Below are 20,813 nucleotides of genomic sequence, written 5' to 3' on the forward strand. Positions count from 1 at the left end.
ATGGCAGTATGATATCATAGCTATTACAGAAACATGGTTTAAGGAGGGACAGGATTAGCAGCTCAATGTTCCTGGTTTACGTGGTTTTCAGACGCGATAGCGAGAGGGATAGAAAGGAGGGGGAGTGGTAATTTTGGTCAAAGAAACTATTACATCAGTGAGGAGAGGTGATATGTTAGATGGCTCATCAAATGAGGCCACATGGATTGAGCTAAGGAACAGAAAAGGGACAATCACTGCTAGGAATGTACTATAGAGCCCCAAACAGACAGAGGGAGGTAGAAGAGCAGATATATAGGCAAAGGGGAGATTCAAGTGGTTCAGAATAAACCTATTCCCACAAAGAAAAAGGGTGGGACGACCAAATCTAGAGCCCCATGAAAGTCAAGGTGCTTGCAGAGTAAGATAATGCAGAGAAGGAAAGCTTATGTCCGACACTGAGAGCTCAATACTACAGAAAGCCGAGAGGAGTATAGAAAATGGAGGGTGAAATCAAAAAGGACAGCAAAGAGCGGGCAAGAAGACCGAATAATTACAGACCAGTCAATTTAACCTCAGTGTGCAAATTAGTGGATTCAATTCTGAGAAACAGGATAAACTGTCACTTAGAAGGGCACGGGTTAATCAAGGATAGTCAACATGGATTTGTTAAAGGAAGATCGTGTCTGACTAACTTGCTTGAATTTTTTGAAGAAATAACGAGGATTGATGAGGGTAGTGCAGTTGATGTGGTCTACATGGATTTTAGCAAGGCAAGGTCCCACATGGCAGACTGGTTTTAAAAAAAAATAAAATAAAATCCCATGGAATCCAGGGAAATGTAGCAAGCTGGATATAAATTGGCTCAGTGGCAGGAAATGAAGGATAATTGTTGACTGGTGTTTTTGTGACGGGAAGGCTGTCTCCAGTGGCGTTCCACAGGGCTCCGGACTAGATCCTCTATCTTGTGGGAGATGTTAAAGATTTGGATGTAAATGTAAGGGGCATGATCAAGATGTTTGCAGACGATACGGAAATTGGCTGTGTGATAGATAGAGAGGAGGATAGCTGTAGGCTGCAGGAAGATATTGATGGACTGGGCAGGTGAGTAGAAAAGTGGCAAATGGAATTCAACTTGGAGAAGTGTGAGGTGATGCATTTGGGGAGGTCAAACAAGGCAAAGGAATACACGATTAATGGAAGAATATGGAGGGGTGCAGAGGAAGTGAGGGACCTTGGAGTGAATATCCACAGATCCCTGAAGGTAGCAGGACAGGTCGATAAGGTGGTTAAGAAAGCCTCGGGAATCCTTTCCTTTATTAGAGAAGGTTTAGAATACAAGAACAGGGAGGTTATGCTGGAACTGTATAACTCATTGGTTGGGCCACAATTGGAGTACTGTGTGCAGTTCTGGTCACCTCATTACAGAAAGGATGTCATTGCACTAGAGAGGGTACAGAGATTAGAGGATGTTGCTGGGCCTGGAAAAATGCAGCTATGAGGAAAGATTGGATAGGCTGGGGTTGTTCTCCATGGAACAGAGAAGGCTAAGGGGAGATCTGCTTGAAATGTACAAAATTTTGAGGGGCCTGGATAGAGTGGAGGTGAAGGGTCTATTCACCTTAGCAGAGAGGTCAGTGACGAGGGGTCAGACATTTAAAGTGATTGGTAGAAGAATAGAAACATAGAAAATAGGAGGAGTAGGCCATTCGGCCCTTCAAGCCTGCTCTGCCATTCATTATGATCATTAAAGGGGAGATGAAAAATCTTTTCACCCAGAGGGTGGTGGGGGTCTGGAACTCACTGTCTGAAAGGGTAGTTGAGGCAGAGACCCTCAATTCATTCAAAGGTGTCTGGATATGTACCTCAAGTGTCAGTCTGCAGGACTACGGACCAAATCACTGAAGGTGGGATTAAGCTGGGTGGCTTGTTTTAGGGCTGGTGCAGACATGATGGGCCGAGTGGCCTCTTCCTGTGCTGTAAACATTCTGATTCTATGATTAGCCTAAAGTCCCCCTGTTGGATGTGGTGGGGTGGGGCTACACTGATTGACATGAGAACCCACCAATAGGAACTGAGCTAAAACCAGACTACAGTAAAATACTGAAATCAAAAAACAGACAAATACTTTGACCAGTTCTGATAAAATGTCAGTGACTAGAAAGCAGGATATAGTTTATAATTCCAGTTTCTGTCCAGGCTGAGGCCAGGCTTGTTTTTAAATCTTTCAGTGTCAAATCCAAAATTTAATTAAGAATTGCAGAGAGCAGAACAAGTACAAAATATTCATATAAGCAAGGACAAAAATGGTGCAGTCAGTGTGAGGAGGCCTCGCATGTTCCCTTCCAGGTCACTCACCATCCTGACTTGGAAATATCCCCCCGCCCCCCAGACTCAACATTCTGGGGGTTACCAATGACCAGAAACTGAATTGGACCAACCACACAAATACCGTGGCGACAAGAGCAGGCTTGGAATTCTGTGGCGAGTAACTCACCTCCTGACTCCCCCAAAGCCTGTCTACCATCTACAAGGCATAAGTCAGGAGTGTGATGGAATACTCTCCACTTGCCTGGATGGGTGCAGCTCCAACAACACTCAAGAAGCTCGACACCATCCAAAACAAAGCAGCCCGTTTGATTGGCACTCCATCCACAAACATTCACTCCCTCCACCACCGACGCACAGTGGCAGCAGTGTGTACCATCTGCAAGATGCACTGCAGCAATGCACCAAGGCTCCTTAGACAGCACCTTCCAAACTCACGATTTCTACCAATTAGAAGGACGAGGGCAGCAGATGCATGGGAACACCACCACCTGCAAGTTCCCCTCCAAGCCAAACACCATCTCAACTTGGAACAATATCGCTGTTCCTTCACTGTCGCTGGGTCAAAATCCTGCAACTCCCTTCCGAACACTACGGGTGTGCGTATATCACATGGACGCAGGGGTCAGGAATGTTCCCCCTCTGTCTGGACCCCATCCCCGTGGTCCGTGTTGCAATGTGTAGCACTTGCTGTTGGCTGACATTGGTTGAGCAGCAGCTTCCATGTCTGCAGGAAGGGATGATCCAGGATCGGGGCAATGGGTGGAAAAGCACTGCAGGTACTGTCACTGTCTCACAACCGGGGGGTCAGTAATGGGGAGCGAGACCATGGGCTGTGTCAGGGCTGCTCCCGGTCCCAATGTGTCTCAGAGCCGGGAAAGAGGGGTGGGGGTCAGTAATGGGGAGCGGGACCATGGGCTGTGTCCTGGCTCACGTTGTGAATTTATACAGACTGCAGTTAGCTGTCTCCTACAAAGAACACTTGTCTGGGTGTCTGGGACTGAAATCAGTAATGTGTATATTACTGGGGAATAGTCTTCATTATATCAGGAATTCATCTCCTGCGCTTCACTTTGGGAGCATTGTCTATAATCTACACTTAAAGAATTCACAAATGTGGACTGGTGAAAGGTATATCAATGTTTCATTCACACATTAAATCATCAAATACAAACTCTCACTACTTGCACAGTATACTACCCGTCAAGACACGATGTGATCAGTTTTAGACTTGTGGCTGCCCTTCTCTTCAGAGTCCTTGACTCAGGTATCTTCCAGTGTACTTCCTCAGGTTTCTTGTGCCGTCCCAAGTTTCAGTCAGGGATTAAATCTGGTTTCCAAGACCCTCCCCTCTTGCTTAAGGATAGAGGTCTGGTATAATAATGATAATTCCTTATTTGGTTCAGTGAGAACCTGGTCAGCACTTCTTGTTTCTTTGCACTCTCCCATTGTCTACTGTGGGTTTAATCATATCTCATATCCATCGTAACTCCTTTATCTGGATTGTGCAAGGACAGTCTGGTAGCATCTCTCATTTCAGCCTGTTTTTCTGTCCTGTCTACAATTCCTTGGTCATCTGTGCTGTTCCCCTTTCTGCCCAGCGCGTGCACCCCCCCCCCCACCCCCACGTTTCAACAAACTGTATTGTTGTGTGACTAGCCCTTTGTTTCAACTGAGTTCTTGTGTTTTTACTGGGTCTACAGTCCCCCCCCCCCCCCCCCTCCATTGATCCTGCAGGGCTATGCCCAAGGGATCACACTGTTATGTCTCTTAGGTAGTCTACTTGTGTAATTACAATTTCATTTTCAAAGCAAGAGCATAAACAGTGTAATGTTAAACAAAACACAATTTAAGTATCACTATTACATCATCACTTGTGTCAACACAAGTCGCAATTTTATTTTTAGAATACATTTATCATTCATTAATTCATTTTAAGCATTTAACAATAGGTTATACAATTACCCAGTTCTGAAGAAGGGTCACTGACCTGAAACATTAACTCTGCTTCTCTCTCCACAGATGCTGCCAGACCTGCTGAGTATTTCCAGCATTTTTGTTTCAGATTTCCAGCATCTGCAGTATTTTGCTTTTATTTTTATTTATACAGTTACTCTCATATTACATAATTAATTGTCTATCTTTTTATACAGCAAGTTTGAATACTGATTGCCTTTAAGGTAGCTGTCCAATCTGCGTTCATACATCCTCTCACATTGCTTCATCAATTTCAGTTTCCAAATTCGGTCTGTTACAGATAACACCATGATACCCAGGACATGAGAGAGAATTCTAAACCAGGGGTGTATCTGCACATTTGACCCCCAGTTCCACAAGTCCTCCCACCAAGCTGCTTCGACTGTTCCAGATTGTAGTTATCATTTCTGTCCTTTATGTATGTCTACCAACTCCATCTCTCCTACTCTGCTTGGTATTTGTGGATTGAAACTGAACTTAACTGTGGCTCACCAGACAAGTCCGGTTATGTCTGTACTGGTACTCCTTCGCCATGGCTGTTAAGCAATATCTCCCTTTCCCATATAGGCCACATGGGTCAGCCCCGACAGTGCTTTCCTCGTCTCCATGGTGCAATTTACAGCAACATTAAATCCACATTTTGACTCTGCTGTTCTATATATAGGATGAGGACATGTGACCACCTGGCTTCCCAGACTACACTCAGACAAGGTTGTCCCAGTTATCTCCTTCCAATTTCCACAACATAATGTAATATAACATAGTATCTTATAGGGGTAGTAAGGGGAAAAGATTACATATTTTCGACATCGTACAATTGCATCCCTAACTTATCTCTTGGAATTACAGGTATTCCCGACGCTACTCCAGTACTCCGATCTTGTATTTACACACTCCTGACCTTTCCATACCTTAAGTTTTCAGATTTGGCACCTGGTAATTTTAATCATTTGTGTAACTAGCTGAGTCCTCCAACTGGGTGTCATTTCTCCAAACTGACAAATGTCCCACACCAATTTGATTCAAATTTTCCTGAGTTTGTTCTAGCATCTACGAACCGTACGAAATACAAACACTTTCATTATTTGAAATGTCGTGGACCTCCTTTCCCTTTTCTATTATATCATTAATAGTGTGAGCATGACCTTCCAGTACTCTCACCAGTCCTGTCACTGCATTCGTCAAATCCTGTCCTCCTTTAGCTACACCACTCTGTCCCTTTTGCAAAATATCCTTTACTAGCTGGCTGAGAGTTCTAACCTTTTGGTCCATGCTTTCCAAATCTCTAGTACTGACAACTGAAGTTCCTGTATTAAAGACTGTAGCCACGTCACTCACTAAACTACATTTACATCTCTTTCCCTTTATTATTCCCTCGTCACCGAACTCTTGTCCCAGCAATTGTTGCAGTAATACCTTGTACAACTCTCAGGTCTTCTCAGGGCACCAGTCATGGATCGGAGATATTCAATATTACTGGTAACAATTGTATATCACATACAATTTTCTTCGTTTTTATTATCGCAAGTCCATTTTCGGGTCCTGCAGTTAAGGCAGGACAAGGGAGATCAGTCACTTGTGGCTGCTGGGTTGTAACCTGACTTGTTGGTAAATCAGATGTGGGGGGTAACTGTGGGGGTTGGTGCCTCTCGCCCGAATAACCCCACGATCTGCAATAGGGGATGTCCTTCTCTATTTTTTCCGAAACATTCAAGCTCGTATCTCCTACCGTTGGGTAATTTCACACACATTGATCGGTTTCTGCAGTTTTCATCATTGCACTGCCATACAGGGAACTCTGCTCGGGACCTTGGAGTGACCCTAATGATGGTGGTCTCTTTTGGGCATTCAATACATACCCATTGTCCACTAGTGACGTTTACATTGAAAGTCATCAACTCGTCACGAACCAGTTCATCTTTCTGTAGCTGCAGGTAGTTGCCATGTATTTCTACTGGTCGGGCGATGTCATCCGGATCTCCTCCCCCGAACCAGTTTCCGTTACAGCACTTGGTGTTATACGGTCTGTCATCCTCCACCGCATTGACTGCCACAATCGCAGCAACTGTCACAAGTGATAGATGCCAAAGTTTCATCCTGTTATCTGCAAGATCAAGATATCAGCTGCTCATATTTACAGTTCTGATTAATGAATGATGAATACAGTTTGGTTATGAATTCCAAGTCCCAAAATCTGTCAAACTCCCTGTCCCGATGCCAAGGACAACACAGGTTCAACTAGTTCACAACCAAAACACTCAAGGTTCCCACAAATGTAACATACATGTAAAAAAAAAATAGATCCAGTAACAGACTCATGCTTTCATAGAGGCCAGACAACAAAGAGTTAACAACTGTCAGTTCTACAGAACACATGCTGCACATCCCAAGGACATTCATTTAATTCATGGAAGCTTTCAACATTCACACATTCGAATCAAAAGACAAAGTAACCTCTTTTTACTCACTTGAAATTTCACTAAAACAGTCTTTTTGTAACTCTGTCATAAACCTAGTCATTAGCCGTCTGACCCCCACCTGTTCTGGTACCATAACTAATGCCAGGGTGGGGGCTGAAGGCTCGATTGGGGGGTTCGGGCAGAGGTCATCCCAAGGACTAACTATCGTCATGGTACTAGCTGGCCTTATCTGCCAAGTCGGCCCGATTAAAGTCATCCTTCTCCCTATTCAAAGGTGCATATTATACCCCTTTGTGCTGAGAGCTGAGACTGTAGTTTGCTTCTCTCCTGCTAACATTTTGTATGAACCGCTGACTGGTACGCCCGCTCCTGCTGGGAGCGGTATAGAACCGTCACTGCGGTCTGTAAGTCAGAGCATTTCTGTTCAGCTCTTGTGAGCTGTTCCTTCACTCTCTCCTCTTCCTCCCTCTCAGCCTGACTGAGACTGTGTTCAGCCTTTCCGGCCTGAGACTGGAATTTGCTCATGTGAACCATCTGTGCTGCACTAACTGTTTCTGCCTTCAGGACCCTATCACACCACTCAGCAGTGGATTTCACTAACTTCAGCACCCGTTTGGCTCGGTGGGTACGCATATCCTCCCAAAGCTGTACCTCAACGGACCCCTGGCCCATGTGCTGTTTAACTGCAAAATCTATCCACGAGACAGACCCCTGGCCCGTGTGCTGTTTAACTGCAAAATCTATCCACGAGACAGACCCCTGGCCCGTGTGCTGTTTAACTGCAAAATCTATCCACGAGACAGACCCCTGGCCCGTGTGCTGTTTAACTGCAAAATCTATCCACGAGACAGACCCCTGGCCCGTGTGCAGCTTAACTGCAAAATCTATCCACGAGGGCCACTTGATGTTCAAATATCTTCGGACGTCCAACTCCCACTCTGGCCTGGCCAGGGCCATAATTACTCAACTGTTCACCAATCCATTCAACTCAACTTAGTTTTTAAATTAATTTGAACGCGGCAAGACTATTCAAAATAACTTGAAATAGCACTACAACCGAGCCCACCCAGGGGCGCCAATTATGTTGTGCCTAATCTGCACTTACTCTGAAAGAATTCAAGAAAGCGGACTGGTGGAAGGTCCATCAATGTTTTATTCACACATTAAATCATCAAGTACAAGCTCTCACTACTTGCACAGTATACTACCCGTCAGGACACAAGGTGATCAGTCTTAGACTTGTGGCTGCTCTTCTGTTTGGAGTCCTTGACTCGGGGTATCTTCCAGTGTTCTTCCCTGGGGTTCTCATGTCATCCCAAGTTTCAGTCAGGGGTTAAATCTGGTTTCCAAGACCCTCCCCTCTTACCTAAGCATAGGGGTCTGGTATAATAACCATGATAATTCCTTATTTGATTCAGTGAGAACCTGGTCAGCACTTGCTTCTTTACACTCTCCCATTGTCTACTGTGGGTCTAATCATATCTCATATCCATAGTAACTCCTTTATATGGATTGTGCAAGGACACTGGTAGCATCTCCTTTCAGCCTGTTTTTCTGGACGGTCTACAATTCCTTGGCCATCTGTGTGCTGCTCCCCTTTCTACCGAGTGCCCCCCCTGTGTTTCAACACACTGTATTGTTGTGTGACTAGCCCTTTGTTTCAGCTAAGTTCTGTGTTTCTACTTGTTCTGCAGGAGAACAATGACAGACTGGGGTGGACATTGTGACCAATATGTTTACAATGGGAAACACACGATTCAAAGCGCTGTCCAGCTGCTCTGTTGGAGACAAACATCCATTTCTGACATTTGTTTCTCAGCTGCTGTTCACAGCTACTCCTGCAAATGCCAGTGTTCCCCATCACACTGGATATCCTTACAGCAAACAGTGCACCATTTAACAATGTGGTCCCCTCTGCACTGAGGAGACCAAATGCAGACTGGGTGACCGCTTTGCAGAACACCTCTGCTCAGTCCGAAAGCATGACCGAGTTTCCGGTTGCCATTTCAACATCCCCCCCCCCCCCCACCCCTGCTCTCATGCCCACATCTCTGTCCTGGGACTGCTGCAGTGTTCCAGTGAACATCAACACAATCTCGAGTAACACCATCTCATTTACCAATTAGGCACACTACAGCCTGCCCAACTGAACACGGAGTTCAATAATTTCAGAGCATGAGTGGGGGGGGGGGGGGGGGGGGTCCCTTTTTATTTTCAGCTTTGTTTTATTTCATTTTGTTTCTTTTTTTCGTGTACCATGTACCTACCCACTGCTTTTTTTCCCCCATGTTTGTTCTTGGGGCTGTCCAGTTTTCTGTCCATTAACACCCTCTCTGCACTGACACTTTGTCTTTCACCACACTATTAACTCACCCTTTACCTTTGCTCCATGACCTTCTGGTCAGTTACTCTCTGTGACCTTGTCCTATCAACACTTTCTCTTACCCCACCCCCTGCTTTACTTTGCTTATAACCTTTTACATTTCTAATATTTGTCAGTTCTGATGAAGGGTCACTGACCTGAAACATTAACTCTGCCAGACCTGCTGAGTATTTCCACCATTTCTTTTTTTATTTCACCGTTTAACTGTCTCAATTCCCACTCCAGTAAATGCTCAGTGTGTAAATCCCGGATCACACTGGATCCTGAGCGGCCGCATCTCCTCTGGATAACATCCAGGCTGAAATATCACCTCAAACAGACATTTGTGAATCAGACTGCGCGCTAAAATGGCCGCCCCTCCTCCCCCCCCGGCTTTCTTCCTCCTCCACCATTGGGCGAAGTGCCGGCCAATCAGCAGCTGTCCTCAGACCCCCCGTGGCAGGGAAGGTCACATGGGACCAGGGACCAATGGAAAATCCGGCCTTGCAGTGTCGTCACAGATACACGAAGCACTGACTGGCGGAGCTGCACCTCGGGCTGCCTTTCTGATTGGCTGGGAAGCCTGAGTGACAGGCCGGGCGCCGCGTATTTCCAGCCTTGCTTGTTTTTTTTCACTGTGAAGGGACTCCTGACAACGCAGCGGCCTGCTGACGTCCACATGCGCAAACGGTCTCCTGCACTGAGGTGATGCGCATGTGCAGCTTGCCTTGCCGGTGCATGGGCAGACAATCTTTCTCCCTCTATCTCTCTGTCCGGAGGTGCGGTCCTTCTGATGAAACTTTAAAGAGCGCAATGTCAAACATGTCCGTAATGTGCTGAAGTTGTTCTTCTGTGATAAATTGAGCAGCGCCATCTTTAATCCTGGCAATGCCTGAACGTCAATCAATGACGTTTGGTGGATGAGTCTGTATTTGCGCATGTGCTAGTACAGCGCCACCTAGTGTGATGGGCAGCGACACCCACATTCAGTCATGTGAATTCCTGACACAATGAAGACTATTCCCCAGTAATATACACATTACTGATTTCAGTCCCAGACACCCAGACAAATGTTCTTCCCAGGAGACAGCTAACTGCAGTCTGTATAAATTTACAAGGTTAGCCTGTCTGAACTTTGCAGGGAGGAAAGCAGGAATACAGAAATTTCACATGATGTAGGATGGAGCTTTGCATCTATCAGAGAGGGAGCAGCAATTTCATCTGAATGAAGGAAGTTCCTGTTCAGTAGCTCCCTGGCTGCATCTTAAAGAGCAGTGAACTACCATTGGATTTGGGACTGAGGATTACAGACTCACCCAGGCTTCAACACTGAACCAACTAATCCGAGCTCTGCTGAAATGTGAGAGCAGTCACAGCGTTTACCTGAAACAGCAGCAACAGCATTTAGCAGCAGCAGCAGGAGGAGGAGTTTCTGGAAGTTGGGTCCCTGCAACAAGAAAACACAGTTACCCCCCTTTACCACCGTTTCTTGCTGCTCATGTCCATTACTGAGCCGGGACAGGACACAGTCCATGGTCCCTCTCCCCATTACTGACCCTCCCGCCCCCCGGGTGTGAGACACTGACAATACCTGCAGCGCATTTCCAACCATTTTCTGACAGAAGCTTCATCATTATCACAAACCCTCCTCCCTTCTCAGTGTAGGAATGGTCCAGTCATTAAAAATGGGGCTCTGATGAGGAAGTAGAGACCTCCTCACAGACTTGTGCAAGCAGAATGGACGGATGTTCAGCTGTTAGTAATACCACCTCAGTATCGCCAGAAACTGCTAAGGTTAGCACATGAAATTCCTATAGTGAGACATGTGGGGATCTGGAAGATCAAATCACGTATAAATCAACATTATTACTGGCCAGATTGTGGGAAAACTGCATCCTGCCATAAAACCAGCACCTCTAATTCCCATCCCAATTATTGGAAAAACATTTAGCAGGGTGTTGGTAGACTGTGTAGGACCTTTACAAACACATTCCTTATGGCAGTTCCCTTGGCACCAGCATGGCATGGACAGTCCTGCCTATACCCCTGTCCCTTACAGTGTGAGGGACTGAAACCTCACCCAACATCACAGGTCACCTGTGGTTCAGTGGGGAGCTCGAGTCCAAAGGTCGTGGGTTTACAGACTCACTCCAGAGACCTGAGCACATAATTCAGACTGAAATTCCCAGTCCCGAGGGAGCACCGCAGTGTCGGATGTGCTGTACAGAGGGAGTGCTGCATTGTCAAAGGTGCTATCTTTCAGATGAGAAGGTAAATCGCGGCCCCGCCTGCTCTCTTTGGTAAAAACACCCATTGCCAATAGTAAAAAAAAGTAGAGGCCCTCTTCAACCATCAATCAACATCACTAAAAACAGATTATCTGGGTCATTATTTCATTGCTGTTTAGGGCAGTTGGCTGTGTGCAAATTGGCTGCTGCATTTCCCACTTTAAAACAGTGAGATTTGGGCCAAAAAAATGTTCATTTCAAAAGTACTTATTGCTGTAAAACGTGATGGGGCGTCCTGTGGCTGTGAAAGGCGCAACATAAATGCAAGTTTTTCGAAGTTGCTCCAAGGTGACCCTGCCATACCGCAGTGTGATCATGTGGTGGCGCTGTTGCCCCGTTTGTAGTTGAGTTGGACAGCGACGCCATCTAGTGGCTGAACCCCTTTAATACAGGAACCAGACTCTGGGTCAATCCGACTGAACCCCTTTAATACAGGAACCAGACTCTGGGTCAATCCGACTGAACCCCTTTAATACGGGAACCGGACTCTGGGTCGATCCGACTGAACCCCTTTAATACAGGAACCAGACTATGGGTCGATCCGACTGAACCCCTTTAATACAGGAACCGGACTCTGGGTCGATCCGACTGAACCCCTTTAATACAGGAACCGGACTCTGGGTCAATCCGACTGAACCCCTTTAATACGGGAACCGGACTCTGGGTCGACCAGGCTGAACCCCTTTAATACAGGAACCGGACTCTGGGTCGATCCGACTGAACCCCTTTAATACAGGAACCAGACTCTGGGTCAATCTGACTGAACCCCTTGAATACAGGAACCAGACTCTGGGTCGATCCGACTGAACCCCTTTAATACGGGAACCGGACTCTGGGTCGATCCGACTGAACCCCTTTAATACAGGAACCAGACTCTGGGTCGATCCGACTGAACCCCTTTAATACAGGAACCGGACTCTGGGTCGATCCGACTGAACCCCTTTAATACAGGAACCGGACTCTGGGTCAATCCGACTGAACCCCTTTAATACAGGAACCGGACTCTGGGTCAATCCGATTGAACCCCTTTAATACAGGAACCGGACTCTGGGTCAATCCGACTGAACCCCTTTAATACAGGAACCAGACTCTGGGTCAATCCGACTGAACCCCTTTAATACAGGAACCGGACTCTGGGTCAATCCGACTGAACCCCTTTAATACAGGAACCGGACTCTGGGTCGATCCGACTGAACCCCTTTAATACAGGAACCAGACTCTGGGTCGATCCGACTGAACCCCTTTAATACAGGAACCAGACTCTGGGTCAATCCGACTGAACCCCTTTAATACAGGAACCGGACTCTGGGTCAATCCGACTGAACCCCTTTAATACAGGAACCAGACTCTGGGTCAATCCGACTGAACCCCTTTAATACAGGAACCAGACTCTGGGTCGATCCGACTGAACCCCTTTAATACAGGAACCGGACTCTGGGTCGATCCGACTGAACCCCTTTAATACAGGAACCGGACTCTGGGTCGATCCGACTGAACCCCTTTAATACAGGAACCAGACTCTGGGTCAATCCGACTGAACCCCTTTAATACAGGAACCGGACTCTGGGTCGATCCGACTGAACCCCTTTAATACAGGAACCGGACTCTGGGTCGATCCGACTGAACCCCTTTAATACGGGAACCAGACTCTGGGTCAATCCGACTGAACCCCTTTAATACAGGAACCGGACTCTGGGTCGATCCGACTGAACCCCTTTAATACGGGAACCGGACTCTGGGTCGATCCGACTGAACCCCTTTAATACAGGAACCAGACTCTGGGTCGATCCGACTGAACCCCTTTAATACGGGAACCAGACTCTGGGTCAATCCGACTGAACCCCTTTAATACAGGAACCGGACTCTGGGTCGATCCGACTGAATCCCTTTAATACGGGAACCGGACTCTGGGTCGATCCGACTGAACCCCTTTAATACAGGAACCGGACTCTGGGTCAATCCGACTGAACCCCTTTAATACAGGAACCAGACTCTGGGTCGATCCGACTGAACCCCTTTAATACAGGAACCGGACTCTGGGTCGATCCGACTGAACCCCTTTAATACAGGAACCAGACGCTGGGTCGATCCGACTGAACCCCTTTAATACAGGAACCGGACTCTGGGTCGATCCGACTGAACCCCTTTAATACAGGAACCGGACTCTGGGTCGATCCGACTGAACCCCTTTAATACAGGAACCGGACTCTGGGTCGATCCGACTGAACCTCTTTAATACAGGAACCGGACTCTGGGTCGATCCGACTGAACCCCTTTAATACGGGAACCGGACTCTGGGTCGATCGGACTGAACCCCTTTAATACAGGAACCGGACTCTGGGTCGATCCGACTGAACCCCTTTAATACAGGAACCGGACTCTGGGTCGATCCGACTGAACCCCTTTAATACGGGAACCGGACTCTGGGTCGATCCGACTGAACCCCTTTAATACAGGAACCAGACTCTGGGTCGATCCGACTGAACCCCTTTAATACGGGAACCGGACTCTGCGTCGATCCGACTGAACCCCTTTAATACAGGAACCGGACTCTGGGTCGATTCGACTGAACCCCTTTAATACAGGAACCAGACTCTGCGGTCGCTCCGACTGAACCCCTTTAATACGGGAACCGGACTCTGGGTCGATCCGACTGAACCCCTTTAATACAGGAACCGGACTCTGGGTCGATCCGACTGAACCCCTTTAATACAGGAACCGGACTCTGGGTCGATCCGACTGAACCCCTTTAATACAGGAACCGGACTCTGGGTCGATCCGACTGAACCCCTTTAATACGGGAACCGGACTCTGGGTCGATCCGACTGAACCCCTTTAATACAGGAACCAGACTCTGGGTCGATCCGACTGAACCCCTTTAATACAGGAACCGGACTCTGGGTCGATCCGACTGAACCCCTTTAATACAGGAACCGGACTCTGGGTCAATCCGACTGAACCCCTTTAATACAGGAACCGGACTCTGGGTCAATCCGACTGAACCCCTTTAATACAGGAACCGGACTCTGGGTCAATCCGACTGAACCCCTTTAATACAGGAACCAGACTCTGGGTCAATCCGACTGAACCCCTTTAATACAGGAACCGGACTCTGGGTCAATCCGACTGAACCCCTTTAATACAGGAACCGGACTCTGGGTCGATCCGACTGAACCCCTTTAATACAGGAACCAGACTCTGGGTCGATCCGACTGAACCCCTTTAATACAGGAACCAGACTCTGGGTCGATCCGACTGAACCCCTTTAATACAGGAACCGGACTCTGGGTCAATCCGACTGAACCCCTTTAATACAGGAACCAGACTCTGGGTCAATCCGACTGAACCCCTTTAATACAGGAACCAGACTCTGGGTCGATCCGACTGAACCCCTTTAATACAGGAACCGGACTCTGGGTCGATCCGACTGAACCCCTTTAATACAGGAACCGGACTCTGGGTCGATCCGACTGAACCCCTTTAATACAGGAACCAGACTCTGGCTCAATCCGACTGAACCCCTTTAATACAGGAACCGGACTCTGGGTCGATCCGACTGAACCCCTTTAATACAGGAACCGGACTCTGGGTCGATCCGACTGAACCCCTTTAATACGGGAACCAGACTCTGGGTCAATCCGACTGAACCCCTTTAATACAGGAACCGGACTCTGGGTCGATCCGACTGAACCCCTTTAATACGGGAACCGGACTCTGGGTCGATCCGACTGAACCCCTTTAATACAGGAACCAGACTCTGGGTCGATCCGACTGAACCCCTTTAATACGGGAACCAGACTCTGGGTCAATCCGACTGAACCCCTTTAATACAGGAACCGGACTCTGGGTCGATCCGACTGAATCCCTTTAATACGGGAACCGGACTCTGGGTCGATCCGACTGAACCCCTTTAATACAGGAACCGGACTCTGGGTCAATCCGACTGAACCCCTTTAATACAGGAACCAGACTCTGGGTCGATCCGACTGAACCCCTTTAATACAGGAACCGGACTCTGGGTCGATCCGACTGAACCCCTTTAATACAGGAACCAGACGCTGGGTCGATCCGACTGAACCCCTTTAATACAGGAACCGGACTCTGGGTCGATCCGACTGAACCCCTTTAATACAGGAACCGGACACTGGGTCGATCCGACTGAACCCCTTTAATACAGGAACCGGACTCTGGGTCGATCCGACTGAACCTCTTTAATACAGGAACCGGACTCTGGGTCGATCCGACTGAACCCCTTTAATACGGGAACCGGACTCTGGGTCGATCGGACTGAACCCCTTTAATACAGGAACCGGACTCTGGGTCGATCCGACTGAACCCCTTTAATACAGGAACCGGACTCTGGGTCGATCCGACTGAACCCCTTTAATACGGGAACCGGACTCTGGGTCGATCCGACTGAACCCCTTTAATACAGGAACCAGACTCTGGGTCGATCCGACTGAACCCCTTTAATACGGGAACCGGACTCTGCGTCGATCCGACTGAACCCCTTTAATACAGGAACCGGACTCTGGGTCGATTCGACTGAACCCCTTTAATACAGGAACCAGACTCTGCGGTCGCTCTGACTGAACCCCTTTAATACGGGAACCGGACTCTGGGTCGATCCGACTGAACCCCTTTAATACAGGAACCGGACTCTGGGTCGATCCGACTGAACCCCTTTAATACAGGAACCGGACTCTGGGTCGATCCGACTGAACCCCTTTAATACAGGAACCGGACTCTGGGTCGATCCGACTGAACCCCTTTAATACAGGAACCGGACTCTGGGTCGATGCGACTGAACCCCTTTAATACAGGAACCGGACTCTGTGTCAATCAGACTGAACCCCTTTAATACAGGAACCAGACTCTGCGGTTGCTCCGACTGAACCCCTTTAATACAGGAACCAGACTCTGTGTCAATCAGACTGAACCCCTTTAATACAGGAACCAGACTCTGCGGTCGCTCCGACTGAACCCCTTTAATACGGGAACCGGACTCTGGGTCGATCCGAGTGAATCCCTTTAATACAGGAACCGGACTCTGGGTCGCTCCGACTGAACCCCTTTAATACAGGAACCGGACTCTGGGTCGATCCGACTGAACCCCTTTAATACAGGAACCGGACTCTGTGTCAATCAGACTGAACCCCTTTAATACAGGAACCAGACTCTGCGGTCGCTCCGACTGAACCCCTTTAATACAGGAACCGGACTCTGGGTCGATCCGACTGAACCCCTTTAATACAGGAACCAGACTCTGGGTCAATCAGACTGAACCCCTATAATACAGGAACCGGACTCCAGGTCGATCCGGCTGAACCCCTTTAATACAGGAACCGGACTCTGGGTCGATCCGACTGAACCCCTTTAATACTGGAACTGGACTCTGGGTCAATCCGACTGAACCCCTTTAATACGGGAACCGGACACTGGGTCGATCCGACTGAATCCCTTTAATACAGGAACCGGACTCTGGGTCGATCCGACTGAACCCCTTTAATACGGGAACCGGACTCTGGGTCGATCCGACTGAACCCCTTTAATACAGGAACCGGACTCTGTGTCAATCAGACTGAACCCCTTTAATACAGGAACCAGACTCTGCGGTCGCTCCGACTGAACCCCTTTAATACGGGAACCGGACTCTGGGTCGATCCGAGTGAATCCCTTTAATACAGGAACCGGACTCTGGGTCGCTCCGACTGAACCCCTTTAATACAGGAACCGGACTCTGGGTCGATCCGACTGAACCCCTTTAATACAGGAACCGGACTCTGTGTCAATCAGACTGAACCCCTTTAATACAGGAACCAGACTCTGCGGTCGCTCCGACTGAACCCCTTTAATACAGGAACCGGACTCTGGGTCGATCCGACTGAACCCCTTTAATACAGGAACCAGACTCTGGGTCAATCAGACTGAACCCCTTTAATACAGGAACCGGACTCCAGGTCGATCCGGCTGAACCCCTTTAATACAGGAACCGGACTCTGGGTCGATCCGACTGAACCCCTTTAATACAGGAACCGGACTCTGGGTCGATCCGACTGAACCCCTTTAATACGGGAACCGGACTCTGGGTCGATCCGACTGAACCCCTTTAATACAGGAACCAGACTCTGGGTCAATCAGACTGAACCCCTTTAATACAGGAACCAGACTCTGCGGTCGCTCCGACTGAATCCCTTTAATACAGGAACCGGACTCTGGGTCGATCCGACTGAACCCCTTTAATACGGGAACCGGACTCTGGGTCGCTCCGACTGAAACCCTTTAATACAGGAACAGGACTCTGGGTCGATCTGACTGAACCCCTTTAATACAGGAACCAGACTCTGGGTCGATCCGACAGAACCCCTTTAATACAGGAACCGGACTCTGGGTCGATCCGACTGAACCCCTTTAATACAGGAACCGGACTCTGGGTCGATCCGACTGAACCCCTTTAATGCAGGAACCGGACTCTGGGTCGATCCGACTGAACCCCTTTAATACGGGAACCGGACTCTGGGTCGATCCGACTGAACCCCTTTAATACAGGAACCGGACTCTGGGTCGATCCGACTGAACCCCTTGAATACAGGAACCGGACTCTGGGTCGATCAGGCTGAACCCCTTTAATACAGGAACCGGACTCTGGGTCGATCCGACTGAACCCCTTTAATACAGGAACAGGACTCTGGGTCGATCCGACTGAACCCCTTTAATACAGGAACAGGACTCTGGGTCGATCTGACTGAACCCCTTTAATACAGGAACCAGACTCTTGGTCGATCCGACTGAACCCCTTTAATACAGGAACCAGACTCTGGGTCGATCCGACTGAACCCCTTTAATACAGGAACCGGACTCTGGGTCGATCCGACTGAACCCCTTTAATACAGGAACCGGACTCTGGGTCGATCCGACTGAACCCCTTTAATACAGGAACCAGACTCTGGGTCGATCCGACTGAACCCCTTTAATACGGGAACCCGACTCTGGGTCGATCTGACTGAACCCCTTTAATACAGGAACCGGACTCTGGGTCGATCCGACTGAACCCCTTTAATACAGGAACCGGACTCTGGGTCGATCCGACTGAACCCCTTTAATACAGGAACCGGACTCTGGGTCGATCCGACTGAACCCCTTTAATACAGGAACCTTACTCGGTGTCGATCTGACTGAACCCCTTTAATACAGGAACCAGACTCTGGGTGGTATTGACTGGATGGCTGTGTGGAGAGCTGACTTGGACTGGATGGGCTGAATGGCCTCCTGTGCCTTCTATGACTCTCTCTAACATTCTTCCTTCAATGAAGACTGCAGGGGGGCATGCCAGCAGCAGGTATATCTCAAAATGCGGTGTCAACCCAGTGAAGCTACAATCTAGGACCACTTGCATGTGAAACAGCATAAGCAGCGTGCGATAGACAGAGCTAAGTGATCCCAGAACCAATGGATCAGATGTAAGCTCTGCAGTCCTGCCACATCCAGTGGTGAATGGCGGTGGACCATTAAACAACAAACTGAAGGAGGTGGTTCCACAAATATCCCCATCCTCAATGATGGGGAAGTCCAACACATCAGTGCAAAAGATAAGGCTGAAGCATTTGCAACAATCTTCAGCCAGAAGCGCTGAGTTGATGATCCATCTCAGCCTCCTCCTGAAGTCCCCAGCATCACAGATGCCAGTCTTCAGCCAATTTGTTTCACTCTGCGTGATATCAAGAAACGACTGAAGGCCCTGGATACTGCAAAGGCTATGGGCCCTGACAATATTCCGGCAATAGTACTGAAGACCTGTGCTCCAGAACTTGCCACACCCCTAGCCAAGCTTTCCAGTACAGCTACAACACTGTCATCTGCCTGACAGTGTGGAAACTTGCCCAGGTATGTCCTGTACATAGAAAGCAGGACAAGTCCAACCCGGCCATTTACTGCCCCATCAGTCTACTCTCAATCATCAGTAAAATGATGGAAGGTATCATTGACAGTGTTATCAAGCAGCATTTGTTTAGCAATAACCTGCTCAGTGATGTTCAGTTTGGGTTCCATCAGGGCCACTCAGCTCCTGACCTCATTACAGCCTTGGCTCAAACATGGACAAAAGAGCTGAACTCCAGAGGTGAGGTGAGAATGACTGCCCTTGATATCAAGGCAGCATTTGACCGAGTATGGCATCAAGGAGCCCTGGAAAAATTGGAGTGATTGAGAATCGGGGAAAAATTCTTCGCTGGTTGGAGTCGTATCTAACGCAAAGGAAGATGGTTGTGGTTGTTGGAGGTCAATCATCTCAGCTCCAGGACATCACTGCAGGAGTTCCTCAGGGTAGTGTCCTAGGCCCAACCATCTTCAGTTACTTCATCAATGACCTTCTTTCAATCATAAGGTCAGAAATGGGGATATTCACTGATGATTGCACAATATTTAGCACAATTCGCGACTCCTCAGATACTGAAGCAGTCCGTGTAGAAATGCTGCAAGACCTGGACCATATCCAGGCTTGGGCTGATAAGTGGCAACTAACATTTGTGCCACACAAGTGCCAGGCAATGACCATCTCCATTAAGAGAGAATCCAACCCTCTTCCCTTGACATTCAATGGCATTACGATCGCTGAATCCGCCGCTATCAACATCCTGGGTGTTACCATTGACCAGAACTGGAGTAACCATATAAATACCGTGGCTGCAAGAGCAAGTCAGAGGCTGGGAATCCTGCAGTGAGTAACTCACCTCCTGACTCGCCAAAGCCTGTCCACCATCTACAAGGCACAAGTCAGGAGTGTGACGGAATACTCTCCACTTGCCTGGTGCAGCTCCAACAACACTCAAGAAGCTCAACACCATCCAGAACAAAGCACTTGATTGGCACCCCATCTACAAACATTCACTCCCTCCACCACCGACGCACAGTGGCAGCAGTGTGTACCATCTACAAGATGCACTGCAGCAACTCACCAAGGCTCCTTAGACAGCACCTTCCAAACCCATGACCTCTACCAACTAGAAGGACAAGGGCAGCTGATGCATGGGAACACCACCACCTGCAAGTTCCCCTCCAAGTCACACACCATCCTGACTTGGAACTGTATCGCCGTTCCTTCACTGCCATTAGGTCAAAATCCTGGAACTCCCTTCCTAACAGCACTGTGGGTGTACCTACCCCACATGGACTGCAGCGGTTCAAGAAGGCAGCTCACCACCACCTTCTCAAGGGCAATTAGGGATGGGCATTATGGAGCCAAGACAGGTGGATGGAGTTCAGATACAGATAGCCATGATCACGTTGAATTTCAGGACAGGCTCGAGGGGCTGAATGGCCTCCTCCTGTTCCAATATTCCAATATATTATCAATGGAGATAGTTCTATCTCTCCTATAAAGTCCTTTAATCATCGTAAACATCTCAATTAGATCTCTCTTAATCTTCATTATTCAAGCCTCTTCTGTGCAACCTCTCCACA

General features: G+C 48.3%; 2 protein-coding genes and 1 long non-coding RNA gene across 5 annotated transcripts in view; 1 reads left to right on the plus strand and 2 right to left on the minus strand.

The window, feature by feature from the left end:
- The window catches only part of LOC137352753 (V-set domain-containing T-cell activation inhibitor 1-like), a 137,124-nt gene that overhangs the window by 24,118 nt on the left and 92,193 nt on the right, over positions 1-20,813 (minus strand). The gene's annotated exons all lie outside the window — the stretch shown is intronic.
- LOC137352758 (myelin-oligodendrocyte glycoprotein-like) overlaps positions 1-20,813 on the plus strand; it is a 113,484-nt gene that overhangs the window by 1,764 nt on the left and 90,907 nt on the right. The gene's annotated exons all lie outside the window — the stretch shown is intronic.
- Positions 4,170-9,891, minus strand: LOC137352751 (uncharacterized). The gene is made up of 2 exons (XR_010969773.1): positions 9,225-9,891; positions 4,170-6,388 (listed from the first exon to the last, which is right to left on the minus strand). It is a non-coding gene; the product is annotated as an uncharacterized lncRNA (long non-coding RNA).

This window comes from Heterodontus francisci, chromosome 39, assembly GCF_036365525.1.
Source record: "Heterodontus francisci isolate sHetFra1 chromosome 39, sHetFra1.hap1, whole genome shotgun sequence".
Lineage (NCBI taxonomy): Eukaryota > Metazoa > Chordata > Chondrichthyes > Heterodontiformes > Heterodontidae > Heterodontus > Heterodontus francisci.